Genomic DNA, 17,770 nt, shown 5'->3' on the forward strand with positions numbered 1-17,770 from the left:
CTGTCATAATGATGGTTTAAGTCCAATAACTGCTTTCTATGGCTTTATTGGATAAATAACATCATGTGTTTTTCATAAGGCTGTGACTGCTGGAATCTGAGAGACCCAGGTTTGAATCTTGCTTGGCATCACCATTTGTTGGAGCTCTTAATTGTAGACTAGTCTCCTGCCTTTTTCAGCTTCAGTTTTCTCTTCTCTTCTTCATAGGGTTGCTATGAGGACTAGATCTACTCATATATGTGAAGACAAAGCATGTTGATTATAATAAGAGTGGTTATGAGTTAGTAGGAATGGTTATTATGCAGTCTTTTCCTACTTTCTTCCTAGGACACATGATGAAAAGATAAGACCTCCCCCCCCCTTTTTTTTTTAAAGAGCGGGAGAAAGAGAGAGAGAGGGAGAGAGGATCTTAAGCAGTCTCTACTGCCCAGGGCAGATCCCAACATGGATCCCACCACCCTGAGGTCATGACCAGAACCTAAATCCGAGTTAGACATAAGCCAACCAAACCACCCAAGTGCCCTAATGCAAGTCCTTTTCTCCCTTAGTGTTGACTAGACCATGTGGCTGGCTAAACCACTTCTTTCTTCACATTTCACCCAAGGATGCATATGGAGTTGAAATGAGTGTCTTTCCAGGATGGAGGAGAGCTGTTCTTAGTTCAGGGTATACTTCCAGGGAAGATGAGAATGAAAAATAGTAGAAAAGAAACAGCCTCAAATGCTCTCAAATTGTGAGAATTAACCTAATGTTGGTTTTCATGTAGCTGAGTTTTTTGTTAAAGGAATTAAATTTCAACAAAACCAGCTTTGATCAAAGAAGTTGATCCAATTTCTTACAAGAAAGAAGAATGTTGCTAAGGATTGAAATTTATTGCTAGACTCATAAAGACCACGAGGGGAAGATTTATTGTCTTTTTTGTTCTCTGCTGAATCCCACTTTCTATAGTGCCTGAATATAAGAGGTGCTCAATAAATAATTGTTGAGTGAATGAATGAATGAATGAATGCTTCTAAAAGAAAGAGCAGTTGGGCTGAATTTTAAGCAGAATAGATGTTGCCATATAAAATAAGTTAGATAGAAGCAACCAGGGTTACCCAGGAAACCGAAGTTCCTCTTCTCTGAAAATTTCTAGGAGCAGACTCACCACTCATTTCTCCAAGATCATGTCTGTGTAACTTTTGAAGAGGACAGAGCAGACACTTTCTGAGGCTGGAAGTTTCTAGAACTCTCACAGAAACCTCCATATCTGAGTGCAAGAGATTTCCTCATCTGGGAACTTGGTGAGCTTTGCCAAGCAACACGAATATTTATCCAGTTAATCTTCTATCCCCAATCACTTCTTAAGACATTTTCCTGCTACTGATCCCTTTTGCTTCTTACCTTATTTCGTTCCCACCTATTACCTGTGTGCACAGGTGATATTGATCCCAGTGATATTTATTCATAGTTCACCTTTCCTTTACTGAAAGCAGGAAATAGTTCCTCATTAATATCTGGGCCATAAGTAAATAGCTGAGTGACATCGTGGCTTTCTGTCTTTAGGCAAAGGAGAGAAGTTTTCTTCAAGGTTTCACAGATAATACTGACTTTCTGTGTCCCAGACCATCTTTTGTCTAGGATATCATAATACATTATGATTCTACTTTCCTTTTGAAAACAGTGTAGTAGATCGAAGTACTTTTTTCCTTTCCATGAATAATGCTTTATTCATTCAAACTCCTACTATGAGACAAGAATATTTACTAGAAGATTTCTTGGAAATTTGGATAGAAAACTGCTCACAATCAGTTTGAAATAAAGTAATTATTTTGAGAAAAAACTCTTACCACGCTGAGGTAATGATTTTTTTTTTTTAGGAGAAGGTAATTAATAACTAAGTGACTATATTTCTGTTGACAAAACATCTGAAAATGGACAAGTTTCATGCTAAATAGTGTAACGTATTTGAAGCCAAAGCACATTTTTCCTTGTTCTCGTTTGACTACTTAATAGATATGATACCAAAAATAAACCATAGCGTAGAAGTCCATATCATAGCCCTAATGCATCTCAGGAAGGCACAATCAGAAGACAACTTTGAACCAATGAATCCCACAGATCAGAATTATACCCATTACAGATTTAAAGATCCACATATCATCAAAAATACTTTATGATGATGTTAATGAAACCAAGAGACCTAGCCCACTAAAACCAAAAAAATTTAGTTACATGAATATGTAAATAAAAGGCAGTGTGTCTGGTGAAACCAAGATGACTAAAATAGCAAAAGACTCCAATGCTCTCTAGTTGGCTTTGAAGGTATAATTTATGAAGATGCTTTAAGGTCATATGTAATACAAATGACAATATTTCTAGAAATATATTTGTGCTCTGTAGGATTCATGAGTAATAATGCTTGGAGTGCTCCAACAAAGGTACTTGCATGAATTAATGGAGCACATCTGGGCATCAGTCCAATAAAAATGTTGGCTGAATGATTCCTGGGGAGGGGGGTGGTGTGGATATTGAGTACTGGATGCCTGTAAGCAATTGATGCTGGTTAAAGAGAACATCTTTCTTACGCCTTTCCACTTACTTCTGAACTAGATCAGCTCTGTACTTCTGAGAGAGGAAGAAGGCTTTAAGAGACAAGTTTACTTTAATGCAAAGACTTGATTTTCAAATAACTTTTACTACTTTGGAGAGACTGGCGTTGCATATGAATACCCAGACTTACTAGCAAGCCCTTAATAATGAAGTCTCCGCATTTAATGCTGATATCTCGGATTTATACTGCAGACTTTCTGTAAGAGCCAAGTATAATACTTGATTCTCAATTTCAATGCAACTGTATATGTGAATACATTTATTTTGTGTTGGGAACAATTGCAAGAAGTAGAATAACATTGACCACATCTTATAGTAATAGTTCCCTTCTCTTCTGGCTTGATATAGATATATTGTTTTCCCTGGGGACGTAAGCAAATAGAAACTCTAGGCTCATAAGAACCTCATGTCCCACTTGCCAGTCAGAAATAGAAAGTAACTGGAAGATCTTTAAGTGATTGGTAATGGGCGTAGAAGAAAAGACAGTGGTGTGAGTGGGCTGAGCCAGGTGGCCATCACTTGCTCTCTAGAATTGGCCTGAAGTCACTCTTCCTATTCATAGTCAAGGAGTGGTTGGAGCTCCAAATTCAGGGTCAGAATATTTTAATTCCATTCCTTTCTATTTAGCCATGTTAGGCAGGGCAAGGCACTTAACTTCTTTGAGCACCACTTTCTTTGTCTACATAATTGGAAAAATAAAAACTCTCCTATGCATCTCACAATCATTTTCTGAGATGCCATTGAAATAATGTGTGCAGAGTGTTTTGCTGGTTGTGGAGAACTATGCCATTGTGAATTGTGGATATTATTATCCCCTCTAATGGAAAGCTCCCTGAGGGTTTATACCTTTCATAAACCTCTTCCAGCTGCCTACTTTATTTCCTGAACATTCCTTCTTTGGCTCTTCCTTCTTTTTGTTCTAATTACATCCAGGAGGAAGCCTCCATTAGGAATTAATGAGCTTTAGTACCTTCATTTACCATCTGCTTCCCCTCCCCCATTTAACAAATGAAGGTGTGTCTCAGCCTCAAGACCTTATGTTGACTGTAGCCAGGCAGATGGGAATGATTCAGATGAGAAAGATTCTTTTCTCCCTGGTACCAAGGTCACATTTGGATTTGGTACTGCTTTTGAAAGCCAGATGGCGACGAGAAGGTGAGAAGACCCTCTATTTAGAGCCCTGCTAGGAACACACTGGCCCTATTCACATTCATTCATTCAAGTGTGCATTTATTCATCCAATCAACATTTATTGTATGTCTGTTATGTGCCAGGCACTATACTAAATGGTGGGGAGATAAAGTTGAATAAGACAGACTCTTTTCCTTGAATTGCTCACAGCCTAGTGGAAGAGATAAATACAGCTACTCATGTAATTACAGTGTGATGTCTGATGTGCTCTTGCACTGACTGTAGTTTTGGATGTGGGGAGGAATAGAAGAGCTGAGTTATCCTCTAAATTTGGACTTTTGAGAGAATGGAAGTGTACCTTCAGTTCCCTCTGTCTATATTATCAAAAGGAACGGATTTGTGGTCGAGTAGGTATCTAGCTGATATTCCGATTTCCATCTTGTTTCCTTTAAGCCTATATATGCTGAGTCCAGCTTAGGATTCACCTAGAACATAACTGCAGTATCAGAGGTATTCGTATATGTGTAGAAAGAATAATCTCCTCTTCTCTGTTCATAATGATTATGCATAATCTAATTTTTAATGAAGAGGGTGGTAATTAGAGTCCTAATAGAAAACAGATGGCATACAAAACTATTATAAAGGTGTGAGTATAAACCCCACAGAAGGGATTGTGTAGAAATCTGGGGTCAGTGGCAGCTGAGCTGATACCATCTCTATGTCCAAAGGGAGAAAGGGAGCAATCAGTTTCTGGAACCCAGCAGAAGGAGGTCTTGTAGAAATGGTCTCTTTGAGAATTACAGGGACCTTCCATGGAAGGACATAGTCATCTTACTTTGAGGCTATACAATGGGATAGAGCAAGGGGAACAAATCCCCTGACCTCATTCTCCTCGTGCCCTCCCTTAGATCTTTCTGGTGTTCTCCATTGTCCAGACCCCATCAGAAGCTATAGCGACTGGGATTCTGTAAACCAGACCCATGGAGGTCACCAAAGAAAGGTGGGAAAAACAAACAGATAGCGAAGAGGTTAGGATCCTTAACTGTAACAGGAAGCCATGAGAACAGAGGCTTGTCCACTCAAAAGTTATATATATGTAAAATAACATGACATATGTAACATATATATAGCTTAACATAGGTGCATGTTTTTATTATACCAAAATACATATGTACACATTCTAGCTATGCACATATATTTGTGTATTTTCTGAAAATAATAGCACACAAGTTTTGTGTAAATTTTACGTTGAGAAGCTTGGTGACATTTGAGTCAAACACTTTTCTTTTCCTTTTTTTTTTTTTTAACTTTTTTTGCTATGAAATATTTTAAACATATATGGAAATGGGTATACCAATATAATATAATCCCCTAGATGCCCATTATCTTGCTTCAACACTTGTCAATTCATGACTGCTTATTGCATTCATTCTCTCATCCAATCTCCACAATCCCACAATTTTGAAATATGTCTGAAAAAGCTGGATCATCCATGTTTGGCTTTTGTTAGGCCAAAGCCATGTTGCAACTGTTTTTTAATGGATCATGCTTCTCAATCACAAGCTAAGCATATACATTTAGGAGCTGAATTATAGGCAGAAATGGATATATTTTTTAAAAGGTCAGTCAGCCCCACTCAGCTGTACATTATTTAAAGGTGAGAAAGGTGTGACCACAAAATATGGGGAAGTTACACTATATATATACATATATATATAAAACTATCATATATATTTATATAACTATTTACTGTTATAGTTTTAGAATATTGAAATGCCCTTTTCTCTCTTTGCTTTACTTTGCATTTAAATAAGAGAAAACTTCATTTGGGAATGTAGTTCCCCACCCCAACACACACACTGGGAATCCACTGTGGGGTACAAGTTACTATGTTGAACACAGTTCCCCTCTGATTTGTAATGTCATAGCTTCCATACATCATATTTCAAGATGTGAATGGTCCTGTGTTGGGCTTCTCTTTATAGTCTGTTGATTTGTTATTTTTTAAATCAGTGAGCAAATAGCACTGTCTTAATTGGCATCACTTTATAATAATTCGTCATTTCTGGATTTCGGAGTATGGAAAGGGTCCTGGACTTTCGTGGCCTGCTCTTCCATAGGAATAAATTCAGCCTGTTAAACTCGATGAGGGGGGAGAAAAAAAGTTTGTATATGGCAGTTGATTTCTAAAATGATCTAAATTATAAAATGTATTTGTTGAGAACTCTGAAAGTTTTCTGGAAGTTTATGAGACTACATAAGCCTCAAGATAAGGACAAACGGGAATAAAGTATGATTTTTCTCTTTACTGAGCCTGTGCTTTTTAGGAGCATGTAGAAAGCTTAATTGAAAGAAACAATACATCTGCAATATTTGTATGTCAGGCATAGGACCCATAGCTCTTTGTTAAATGTAATTTTCCACTCACTTGAAGATCTTTCTTGGGTTGTCTCATTGACAAAAAAGGCAAAGTTGAGAAGAAATGAAAAGTGAATGACAGCAAATCTCAACCACTTGTCTCAAAAAGTATGCACCATGGGCCCAAGGGGTGATGCACTGAAGGAACTTAATAATTGTCTGGTTATTTAAAGATCTTAATGATGAGGACCATGGCTACGGCATAAGTGAAACACCAGTATTTTTAAAATGGCAGATCTGAATGCTCAGAGGTTGTATTATCTACTGTTGCATAACAAATTACCACAGACTTAGTGGCTTAAAACAGGTTTTATCTTACAGTTCCTGGGTCAGGAACCCGGGCATGGCTTAACCAGGTCCTCTGCTTAGGGACCCTCCAGGTTCTAATAAACTTGTCAGCTGGCCTTATTTTAATCTGGATGAGGAAGGGGTGGAATCCTTTTTCATGCTGATTGGAATTGTTGACAGAACTCATTTCCAGGTTGCTCTATGACTGCAAGCCCCATCTTTTTGCCCGCTGTCAGTTGGGGGCCACCACAGGTCCTGGAGGCCCCTCAGTCCTTGTGGGCCTCCCCAACATGGCTGTTTCTTTCCTCAAGCCAGCAAGAGAATCTTCGACCTATTGAGAGCCTAGTCCCTCTTCTAAGGGCTTTCACCTGATAGTCAAGTCCATTTGGGATAATCTCCTTTCTGATTTACTCAAGATTGTCCGATTTGGGACTTCCATATATCTGTAAACACCCTTCACTTTTGCCATACTCCGTTGTTTAGGAGGAAGTCACAGGTCCTGCCCACACTGAGGGAGGGGATGATGATACTGGGTGGGAACGCCAGAGGGCAGAACCCGTGGGGCCTTTCTAGAGGCTTTCTGCCTGGGGCTAACAGAAAATGGAAGAGTTGCCATCCCTCGGTCACAGTTCCGTTCTTTAAATGGCATTTCTGGGGTGAGACCCGCAGAGGCAGAGGTGTTTAGGGTGATGTGGCTCCCGCCCATTTTGCCTTGTCTGGTGTGTGAGAAGCAGAATATACCGTCCTGCAAGGAGTGGCCTCCCGGAGGAAGGCCACACTGTATAGGCTGAAGCTTGCTGTGGGTTTTCTCCCCTTCGGAGGAGCAGCTGTGAGATGTGGGCCCAGGCCTCTGGCAGGCAGGCAGTCAGCAGCCCAGGAAAGAGTTAAGCCTTGACTTTTCTTGGTGGGGGTGGGGGGGGGAGGGAGGCGTTCTGATTAGATGTGTAATTGTGAAGCTTCTGTTTAGGGTCCATGCTTAGTGACCCGAGTCGTTCAGAGACCACATTTAATATCTCCTCTTAAACCTGTTCCCCAGGACAAGAATAAAAGTGGGTACGTGTTTTGTTGGCACAAACAACTGCTGGACAAACAGTCCTCTCCCTGGCCTTGTGACAATTCCCCAGTACAGGTGATTCTGTATGTGGCATTTGTGTTGTACATCTCCCTTCACCTCTCTGGCCCCAGCCTGCAAAAAATTTCCAGCACAGCGGGGATTAGTGCCTAATGGCAAGAGAAAAAGCAATTAGCATTTCCTAACAGCTAACCAAACACAAAAGCTTTCCCCAGCCTTGGATGGAACACCTTTGACCATTCACCGCTCAGCTAAGGCAAAGCCCTGCACCTTACAATTTGCGCTTAATTATACAGGAGAAGAGAAATCTGTTTCTCCGGGAGAGCCTCTGAGAACCTGTTGGGGAAAGCTTTCAATTTTAATTACAGAAGAAATACTGGCTGAGGCAATGTTGAAAGGGAATTACCTTTCCTTTTCTTCTGATTTTGCAAAACAGCTGGCCAAACAGAACACCGTGGCTCTGTTTAGGCAACCTGTGCAGGGTGGCTGCCGGCCGTGCTGGGGTTCATTTTGCAAATCAGCTGGAAAGATTTCTTTGGGGGCTTAAGGAAGCTAATTTAAACATTGCCTGTGTACAGAAACTTTAATCCCTCTTAATATGTCAGCTGTGCCATCAGAAAAGCAGACCTCCTGTGCTGGCATACTCAGGAAGAAAACCAATACCGTCTTCATTATTCAAGCCATCAGTCCATAGACAAAGGGGCGAAACAAGAAACAAATCATCCCAGTGGCATCCGGGGTCCTTCCTATTTCATCCTGACAGCGTTTGTGTCCATGCAGGCGGCCCCCTCCCACCACCACCACCTCCACCCCTTCCTGCAGCCCCGGCCTCCTGTTACTCTTTATGGTAATTGAAGCTGGGCCCCAGAGCCCTCAGAGGCTTGTATCTTCTTCTCACATGAGTGACGCTTCAGTGATAAACTTGAACTTAAAGTTACTGAGGCGGAACTGAGGGTTCATTTGATAGCTAGTGGTTTTCAGCAGCTCCGCGGGGCTTCGGGCCGCAGCGTGAGGTAGATTGTTAATGTCCTGTGAGGGAAAACAATAACACATTTCATTAATGCGTTCATGTGTGAAGCATCCATTAGTGCACTGGAGGTATTAATGACGTTATGCTTCAAACTGACATGTGGGGCATGACAGGAATTGCAAGGTCGGATGGGAACAGATGACATGATGAACAAATATTTGAATGGCTTCATTTGCCTGCGGGTCAAATGGTGGGTGCAAGGCACGGGAGGGGTGGGGGCTGGAAAGGAGTTATTTTGTTTTAACATAGACCAGTGGCAGCAAAACAAAGATGAAAACCCATGCATGTGTGCATGCGTGTTCCCTCCCTCTCAGAGAACCAGAGTCTGACAGCAGTGGAAGCATAAGGACAGGTTTTACTGGGGAACACCTGCCGCCAGCGTGTGGGGGGAGACCTCAGGGTGGAGCTGGGCTCAGTCCCCAGCACAGTGTGGACAAGGAGGGACCTTAAGAGTTGAGGGGCAGGGTGGAGGTAATGGGTGGAAGGTTATGAAGAGGAAACGTGGGGAGTATGGGGCACTGTAGCCAAAAAGACTCGAGAGGATTCTCGCTGAAGGCAGGCTGGGGTGATCAGACGGCAGGGGTGGGGTGGGGTGGGGTGGGTGGGAGCATGAAGGATTTGCTCAGATACCAAGGCTCTGAGGTGGGGGTTCTTTCCCAGGGGGCTTAACAAGATGCCTACTGATTGGACCATGCAGGCATGACCAAGCTGGAGGCCTGGCGGGCTTGAAGGAGCCTGACAGTTGAGAGTGTGTGGCGTCACTACCTGCCCCCCACCCCTGCCCTGCACAGACACACAGCCAGGAGGGGAGGGGAGGCATGCACAGAGAATGGGCAGGACTAGCCAAAAGCCACAGGTCATGTAATGGCCTGATGGCAGGAGGGGGCCAGGCTGACTTGGCTGACAGGAAACTTTCCTCAGGCTGCAACTTCTCTTAGCAAATCCCATCATCAGGGCTGGATGGAGGTAAAAGCATATCTTCTCTGGCCAGCCTGATAATGAGGGATGGGGAATTTAGAAACATGAGTGCTTGTTGGATCCTTCATCTAGCCCCTGGCAGCATGAGACAGTCACTGAATGGTACAGGGAGAAAAGCCCTGAATCAGAAATGACACTGACCTCTAGTAGCAGAGAGTTTGCTGCATATTTAGCAAGTACACAGAATGTACAAGTGTTGAAATAGGGGGCCAGCACAAAGTGCCTTGAGAAATGGACCAAAGCAGACCAAATGGGACTATGTTTATGATAACATACATCTGGGTTCATCATGGAGAGTCCTGGTGTACGCCTCTTGTTCCAGTGTAATTACTGGGACTCAAAAGTATCCCAGTTTGAGACCAAATGAATCAATCAATGGTGTTAGAAGTCAGAAGAGAGGTTCCCCTTGATGTGGGGAGGAGCAGGATAGGGGCAATGGGATGGGGTTCTAGGGGTAATGTTCTGTTGTTAGTGGGGTGTAGGGTCTCCAGGAGTTATCACTGGGCACCTGTGATTTGTGCCCTTTTGGGCATGTGTGTTATGTTTCAACCAAAAGGTAGTTTTTTTTGTTTTTTTAATTTTTGTTATTCTTAGTGTTCCAGTTGGGAAACACCCTAATGCTCTGTCCATCACTCCTTCAACTTCTTTATGCCTCACCAAAATAAATTTTTTTTTTAAAGATTTTATTTATTTATTTGACAGATCACAAGTAGGCAGAGAGGCAGGCAGAAGGTGGAAGCAGGCTCCCCGCTGAGCAGAGAGCCCTATGGGGGCTTGATCCCAGGATCCTGAGATCATGACCTGAGCTGAAGGCAGAAGCTTAACCCATTGAGCGACCCAGGCGCCCCCAAAATAAGATCTTTAATTAAAAGGATGAGTACAAACACAGCTTAGCTCATGGTGGTTATAATGCTCAGGTTAGCTGGCGAAGTGGAGCTGCATCCTGTTTGCTCAGGTCCCAGAGTTTGAAAAGGCTGCAGAAGGAGCCGGGGGGCGGGGGACAAACTGCAGAAGCAGAGCAGAGAAGGCTGAGTGGTCCTCAGCAGCCTCAGAGCCTGGGCCCCAACCGCAAAGCTTTGCGGTTCTGGCCAAGGGACTTCCGTCCCTCCTATCTCGGTCCTAACGTTTGTACTTTTTTTTTTTTTTAAATTCATGGAAATGTAATTCATTGAATTTCTTATATAAGCTGAATTGGGCAGTTACTGTTCCATTTTGCTTTGATAATGAGACATAGAAAAAGTATTTGATTTTCTCCCAGTTGCGGCAGCTGCGTGCTCACTGTGGACGCTGAGTGGGAGGGTCTGATGGCCGATGGCGGCCGGACAGGGCAGGAGATGCCAGCAACATACATCTTACGGTGACAAGTATAATGCAACATAAAGATATGAGTGTTTGGCAGCTTCTCTGAGGAATGTGCCCTTTGTTTTCCTTCTCTGGGTTCCAGTGGCCTTTCCTTGCCAGAGAAGACAGTCCCCTTAATGCCAGAGAAGACAATCCCCTTAGTGCCGTTCTGAAGCAGAACGTTTCTGCATGACAGCAGAGCAGCTCCGCCCTCTGTGAGCTTCAGATGCCGCGTGGGCAAAGCCGAATGGCAACCCCCATACCAGAAGGTTACTGCAAGAGCAGGTCTCAGGCCTTGCACATTTTTTTTTCCCTTAAAGTAAATTTTAGGTCTGCTTTATATTATCCTAGTGTCTGCTTTATATTATCCTTAGTGACCAGAGATTAGGCAAAATTTGAATGGAACGGAGGGAATTACAATGTTAGCAGCAAAATTGAGCTCCCCAAGAATTTTTCTAGTCAGTTAACATGACAGTACTCCCCAGACTAAATGGAAACACCTACGAAGCTTCAAGATACTTTTCCTCCCCAATTAGGAGCTGAGTATGATGGATCTTCCCTGGTGGTATTTTAATATTACTATTTATTCATTGCGACCAACGGCTGGAAAAGACAGAGTTGTAATGAATCAGAATAGCAGGATAAGCCAGGGATGCTGTGAATGAAAAAATGGTATGTCAGACTCTTTTGGAACCAGGACTACCTAGAAATTGACCCTGTCCTTACCACCCACCCCAGCAGCTCTTGGACATCTGTTTGGTCTCCTTGTCCATTGTTGAGAATCCAACCAAAATGCTGCCTCTTCTGACTTAAGAGTCTGTCTGGATGCCTCCAGGGGTCTGGGCAGACCTCTGGTATATTCCTTCTGAACCCTGGTTTCCTTCTCACAGAGACCTCATCACACGTCTGTCTCTTCCACTAGAACATGAGTCTCATTGGATACACTTGGCAGAACTTGACATAAATATTCAATAAATGAATGCCAAAGGCAATAGACGAGAAGAAATATGTGACATAGAAGTACATTTTCTTTCATAAGGAAACCACCACAGTCTGAAATGTTTCTGAAATAAGATATTTCGTTATCTTGTTCCGTGTCTCAGATGACAAACTCCTAGATTTCAAATCCTAGTTAAGTTAGTGCCAATACCAGTGCAGATAATCGTCTGTGCAAGGTTAGTTTGAAGCATATGGAATTGCTGGTAATTGACTATATTTGACCGAGAAAAGTGGCAGTTTCACATGGTTCAACTTGTTATTTCACTGTCTTTGTTAACAGACATCATTCTAATTGGAAAAGATGTGCTTCCTTTATATGGATTTGAGTAAATTTTTGCCAAATGGGTACAAGCGTCTGGACACTTTTCAAGGCAAGCTCAAAGTTGTTGAGCTTTGGCCACCTCTAATGGATGATACACGACTGTCTGACATTGACAGCGATATCTGGTTCTGGCTTGTGTTGGTGCAGGAGAGGTGAATGACATCGAGGAGGGAAGCCTGGATCCTGTCTGTCCCCTGGTGCCTGCGTCACACAGCACTGTGACCTTTCTGCCTGGGAGATGGCTCCTGGCAGATGGCAGCAAGCTAAAGGGCAGGGTCGGCATTCATTAAGTCCTCAAAAAATAGGTCTGAATAATTTGAAAATAGAACATTATAGTGTTCTTTTGGAGGTAAATGGTTGTGTTTTGTTTGTTTGTTTGTTTTGTTTTGTTTTGATACAGATCTTCGCTTTTGCATAGTCTCTGTCATCCATAGTTTATGCACAGCAGAGAAATTTTCATGTGTTGGAGAACATTTTGTGTTGGAGGTGGAAGGAGGAGGTTAATATGCCCTTGAAAGAGAGGTTATGAGTAAGTACAAGTACCTTATGTAAGGAAGAGAGGGTCAGAGCAGTAGGAAGAGGTGAGCTTGGGAAATAATAGCTCCTACACTCTGCTTTTTTGAGTACAACAGTCTGAGTCTGCTATCAGTAGCTTGTGAAATGATCTATTCTAAATGAACTGGCTCCAGAACAGAATGGTAGGAAAAGTGTTTCTACAGCTACACTTTCCACTGTAGGGAAAGCAAAGACATGGCACAAGGATAGCCATGGCCTCTTCGAGTCAGACATCCGTCATCAACGGCATCACTCCTTGCCAAGCCAGAGGGCACACAGAACCTCTGAGTCCTCAACACAATGCTTGGGCAGTCTCTATGAGGAAGTCTGTTGACCTTTTCTGCTACATCCTGAGTCGTCAAACCCTGAAAAATACAGCTGGCTGACAAACTGGCTGGCTCAATTTGCTGACTAGCTTATAGGTAAAATCCAACTCAAATGAATTTCCCAAAACCCGTTCTCTTATTAATGGTCTCCTCATGAGTTCTACAATATTGACAAGTTCTACAATATCGGGTACTCTAGTATTTGCAACTTATTTTCATCTGCTTTTCAGGGAAATCTAAAAATTTAAGATAGAAGAACATTGAAAGATACTCCACTTAGACTTTCATAAAACTTTTTTCAGGGTCTTGCGGACCAGATAGATGATCACTTTTTTGAGTTCTAAATACTTGGAGCTATAATTTCTCTTCAAATTTGAATTTATATCTGTAATTGCTCTGTGTACTGTTTTACCCTTTTTTTTTTTTTTTTGGCTCAAAATAAGTCCACATTGGACTGGAAAGTGATATTTCCTTCTCATTTAATTGTTAAATTCTTCCCTTCCAACCTCTATATTTGAAAATCAACATTGGTTACTAATTCTGGGTCCCCCTGCTGGTTTTATGGAAACAAACAGAACATTAAATAGTATAAAATGGATTCATATCATAATGAAACATTTGGTTTTTTTCTCTTTAGTGCATCATTCACTTGGCCTTACGTACATCCATTGCAAGCAGCCGAGCCCTCTACAAACTACTTATCGGCCAGGCCCTGAATTCGGGTGTCTGGCACAAAACATGAACTACACCCCAAATGGATAAGTCGCTGGCTATTTGACCATGGAGTCTTTGTTGGGTATAGCCAACCTATTTTCATGTTCTCTTTGCTTATAGTCAAGAAACTCCAGAAATGTTGGTGTAGACAGAGTTGAACAGGTAAAACACACACACACACACACACACACACACACACACACATATACAAAACAAAAAATCTTTCCTGCTGTTTTCTGGCTTGTCCTTCCAAAGTGTCCTTTAAGGACTGAACATATGGCATGCCTTTTCCTCATTCTGTTCTATGAATTTGATACCTGTTAGACCATGCTGTCCACGAAAGGTATCAGAGGGGCTTGTGATTTTTGTGGCCTCTGAATGTCTGGCTCCAATGTTCTGTGTCTGCTCAAGCACACTTTGTAGCTGCTGGGGCAGGTGCTGACCTTGCCTGGGGACTGTGTGGCCTCCCTTGGGCTCCTGTGGGCACTTACGTGGAACCACCAGTGCACGCTCATGATTGCCCTTGTGATTCGTTCATAGCAACAATTTGTCTTAAAAAGGTCATTTAATTCAAGGTTTCCTTTTGGCCTGCCAGAATTTTTATTTACCTTACTGGTATGCTTTAATGCTGAGGCCCCTTGTAACGATGGGATTGTTGTGGCACAAAAACCTAAGTGCAAAAAACCTACTATTTCCCATCTCACATGCCTTCAGGTACTTCATTTACAGACATTGTGTTTCCAGATCCCTCTTAAAAATCGATCTGTTATTGTCTGAGGCAGCATTGCCCAACAGAAACAAAATGTGAGCCATCCATGTAATTTTAAACATTCTACTATTAACATTATAAAGGAAAAAGAAACACATGAAATTAATGTTCATAATGTATTTGAATTAACTCAATATATCCAACATGTAGTCAATGTAACACGTAGTCAACATAAAAGAATCAACATGGTAGCAAATATAAACCTTGCTAGTGAGATATTTTACATTCTTTTATCCGTCTTCAAAATCTGCTGTGTCTTACACAGATAGCACTTCTCGCTTTGGACTGGCCACATTGCACATGCTCAGTAGCTCCATGTGGCTAATGGCTACCATATTGAAGCCTGTGGCATACTGATGCCTGTGTACACACACTGACATACCATGTAAGTACCAATAGTAGTAATGGCCTGGGAGAGTACGGAGCAATGAAATCCCGACATAATTTAGATTTTAATCTTTTTAAGGGTTCTTCCTCAGAAGTTGGAAGGATGTGTTAGTCTCACCTTCTTATTTAAATTATTGGTTTAGAATTAACTTGTATTTTATAGTGCTTTTTACTTTTTCAAAGCATTTTCACACATTTTCTCATTTGCTGTTCTTGACAACCTTGTGAAATTGGTGGGGCAAGCAAAGATAGTCATCGTACTCTTTTGAGACAGGGAAACTGAGGCACAGTTGATTGGTGACTTCAATACTTGTTGACAATGACAGTGACCATTTATATGACTCTAGAACCCATGACTTCTGACCTTTCTTCTCTGGGTAAAGGTGCTAAAGCCATGGAACTTGCTAACTATGGGCAAAAGACAAGAACCTGGAAAGTTCATTGTTTTGGTGATTTACTCCTAAGTAAATGGTGCAAAGTGGCATTTAATTAACCAGGAGTGCTTGCTTCAGTTGTACCCATGAATACCATTGATAGCAGTGACTAAGAGTTAGGCACTCTTCTGAAAACTTCACATGTGTTGACTTATTTAAACCACATGATAGCATTATTAGCTCCATCTTATAGTCATGGAAACTGAAGCACAGAGAGTTTAAGTAATATACCTAATTACCACAGCCAGGAAGTGACGAGCTTGAATCAGATCCCAGGCTGAGCTGACTCCAGAGCAGTGTCCATAATCACTGTGCTCTTCTGCTTCAATGTTTTATCTAAGATTGAGGGGTTTAGGGGCCCCAAGTTTTCCCAGAAACACAAAGAGAATTTGTCTTTGGAATACAGTGGTTTCAAACATTGTTCAAGGGAGGCCTAGATGGCCTGCTATCAAATCCTTCCTCCTCCCTGGGACAGCTCAGAATTCATATAATGCAGTGTAAGGTTAAGGAAATTTCTTTAATATTCTTTTCCCATTAATTTATTGTTTTTAACCTTTTGTTTAGTGCATATCACTGAGTAATAAAATTGTAGTCCCTGTGAGAATTTTACTTTCATCAGCTTTAAAGAGATGGTCAGAGGAGAATTATGTTCTTCGGGGTGTTTGCTGTTGGTGGTCAGTCATGAGACCCAGGCAGTGACCAGTTTGCAAGTGAGGTGAAGAGCAGAGGCTGAAGTTCGTATTTTTTTTTAAAGATTTTATTTATTTATTTGACAGATCACAAGTAGGCAGAGAGGCAGGCAATGGGGGAAGGGGAAGCAGACTCCCTTCTGAGCAGAGAGCCCGATGCGGGGCCGATCCGAGGACCCCGAGATGATGACCTGAGCCAAGGGCAGAGGCCTAACCCACTGAACCACCTAGGTGCCCCTGAATTCGTATTTTTAAAAGTAGACTATATCTTGGCATTAATTCTCTTTGCTTTTTGTATCCTTCTAAAATAGCATGTTTTCTTTTTTAACTTCAGAAATTGCATATACTTAAGAAGTATATAGACAATAGAGTATTATAAAGAAAATAACATCACCCACAGTTCCCCCTCTCAGAGATAATGTTGGTCAACATAGTGTATTTCCTTCCTTACCAATCCATCCATTTCCTCTGTATCTCTGTAGACCTCTTGTCTTTTGTTACATCCTTTTTTATGTAGTATTTTATATTTTTCTATATATCATAAGTATTTTGTGATTTCATTGAGACTTTCTCAATTTGGGGGGCTTTTAGTGTCCTAGTCACTGTTTCAGCCTGTGCTCCTTTCCTCCTGGGTGCTGGCTTTCAGTGATCCTGGTCAGATTCCTCAACTTTCCTATTGCTTTCTCTGACTGCAGCAGTTCCATTTTTAGTTCTCTAAGGCTGAGTGAGTCCAGTACATTTTAATACTTCAAGTTTCAAAGCTTAACCCTTTCCATCTCCAGGACAGCTCGCCAAATAGCCATAGACAACTGTATGTGGGGGCACTCCCTTACTTTCTTTCCTAAGCTGCAATTTGGGCCCTTCAAGTTTTACTGCACTGGCTCCTCCAGCAGGCACCCCTCCTTCACAAACCTCCTCACCAGACTAGGCACCCCTTTCTGTGTCTGCTATGCCTGGACCCTCCCACAGATTCTCACTAGCATCAGATGGTTTGCCGCAGGGAGACTGTATTCTCATCTTTGCTTCTTCAGAATATCCTGCAGCCTTTAAAATTTTTCCTTTGGAGCCTCTTCTCTGGTATTTGGGCAGGAGGATGCTTCCCAGTAGGGAAGCAAGGAGGCAAGGAGATAACACCTCAGCATGAACTCAGCATCTCCCTAAAGGCCCAGGATGACTCCCAACCTCCCCCATTGTCTTCACAGAGACATTGAGAAGGGGAAAGTTGGGAGGAGAAGGGCTAGTTTTGCTGCATCCGAATAAATGAAATGTGGTGATGTCTGGCCCCTGACTGCATGTAGCTGCTCTGTCTCCCTTCAGAGTATCAGGATGACTTGTACCTTCAGTTTTCGTCGGTTGGCCCGTTGTCAGCTCTAGCTCTGGAACCAGCATGAGCCTGTCACATGGACATGAATTTTAGTTAATAAATACTAATCTATGGATATGGCCTAATTGTCTTATTTTGGGGCTCTCCAGACATAAGACAAGGACTTGCGTGCAGGTAGTTTATTTGGAGGTGATCCCTGCAACCCCAATTAATAAATGGGAAAATGAAGTAGGGAAGGGAGTACCTTAATGAGAGGCCTACTATGGGGTCACCAGGGGTGCAATTCTGCTGGAGACCCCCTGAGACACCATCCATAGTGTCCATGGTCTCTCATCCTACCTTCCTTGAAGTTACCCTAGGAGTGTTGGACTCTGGGGCCCTTCTGCAGTGCCAAAGAGGAA

Source organism: Neovison vison, chromosome 9, assembly GCF_020171115.1.
Source record: "Neovison vison isolate M4711 chromosome 9, ASM_NN_V1, whole genome shotgun sequence".
In the NCBI taxonomy this organism is placed as follows: Eukaryota; Metazoa; Chordata; class Mammalia; order Carnivora; family Mustelidae; genus Neogale; species Neogale vison.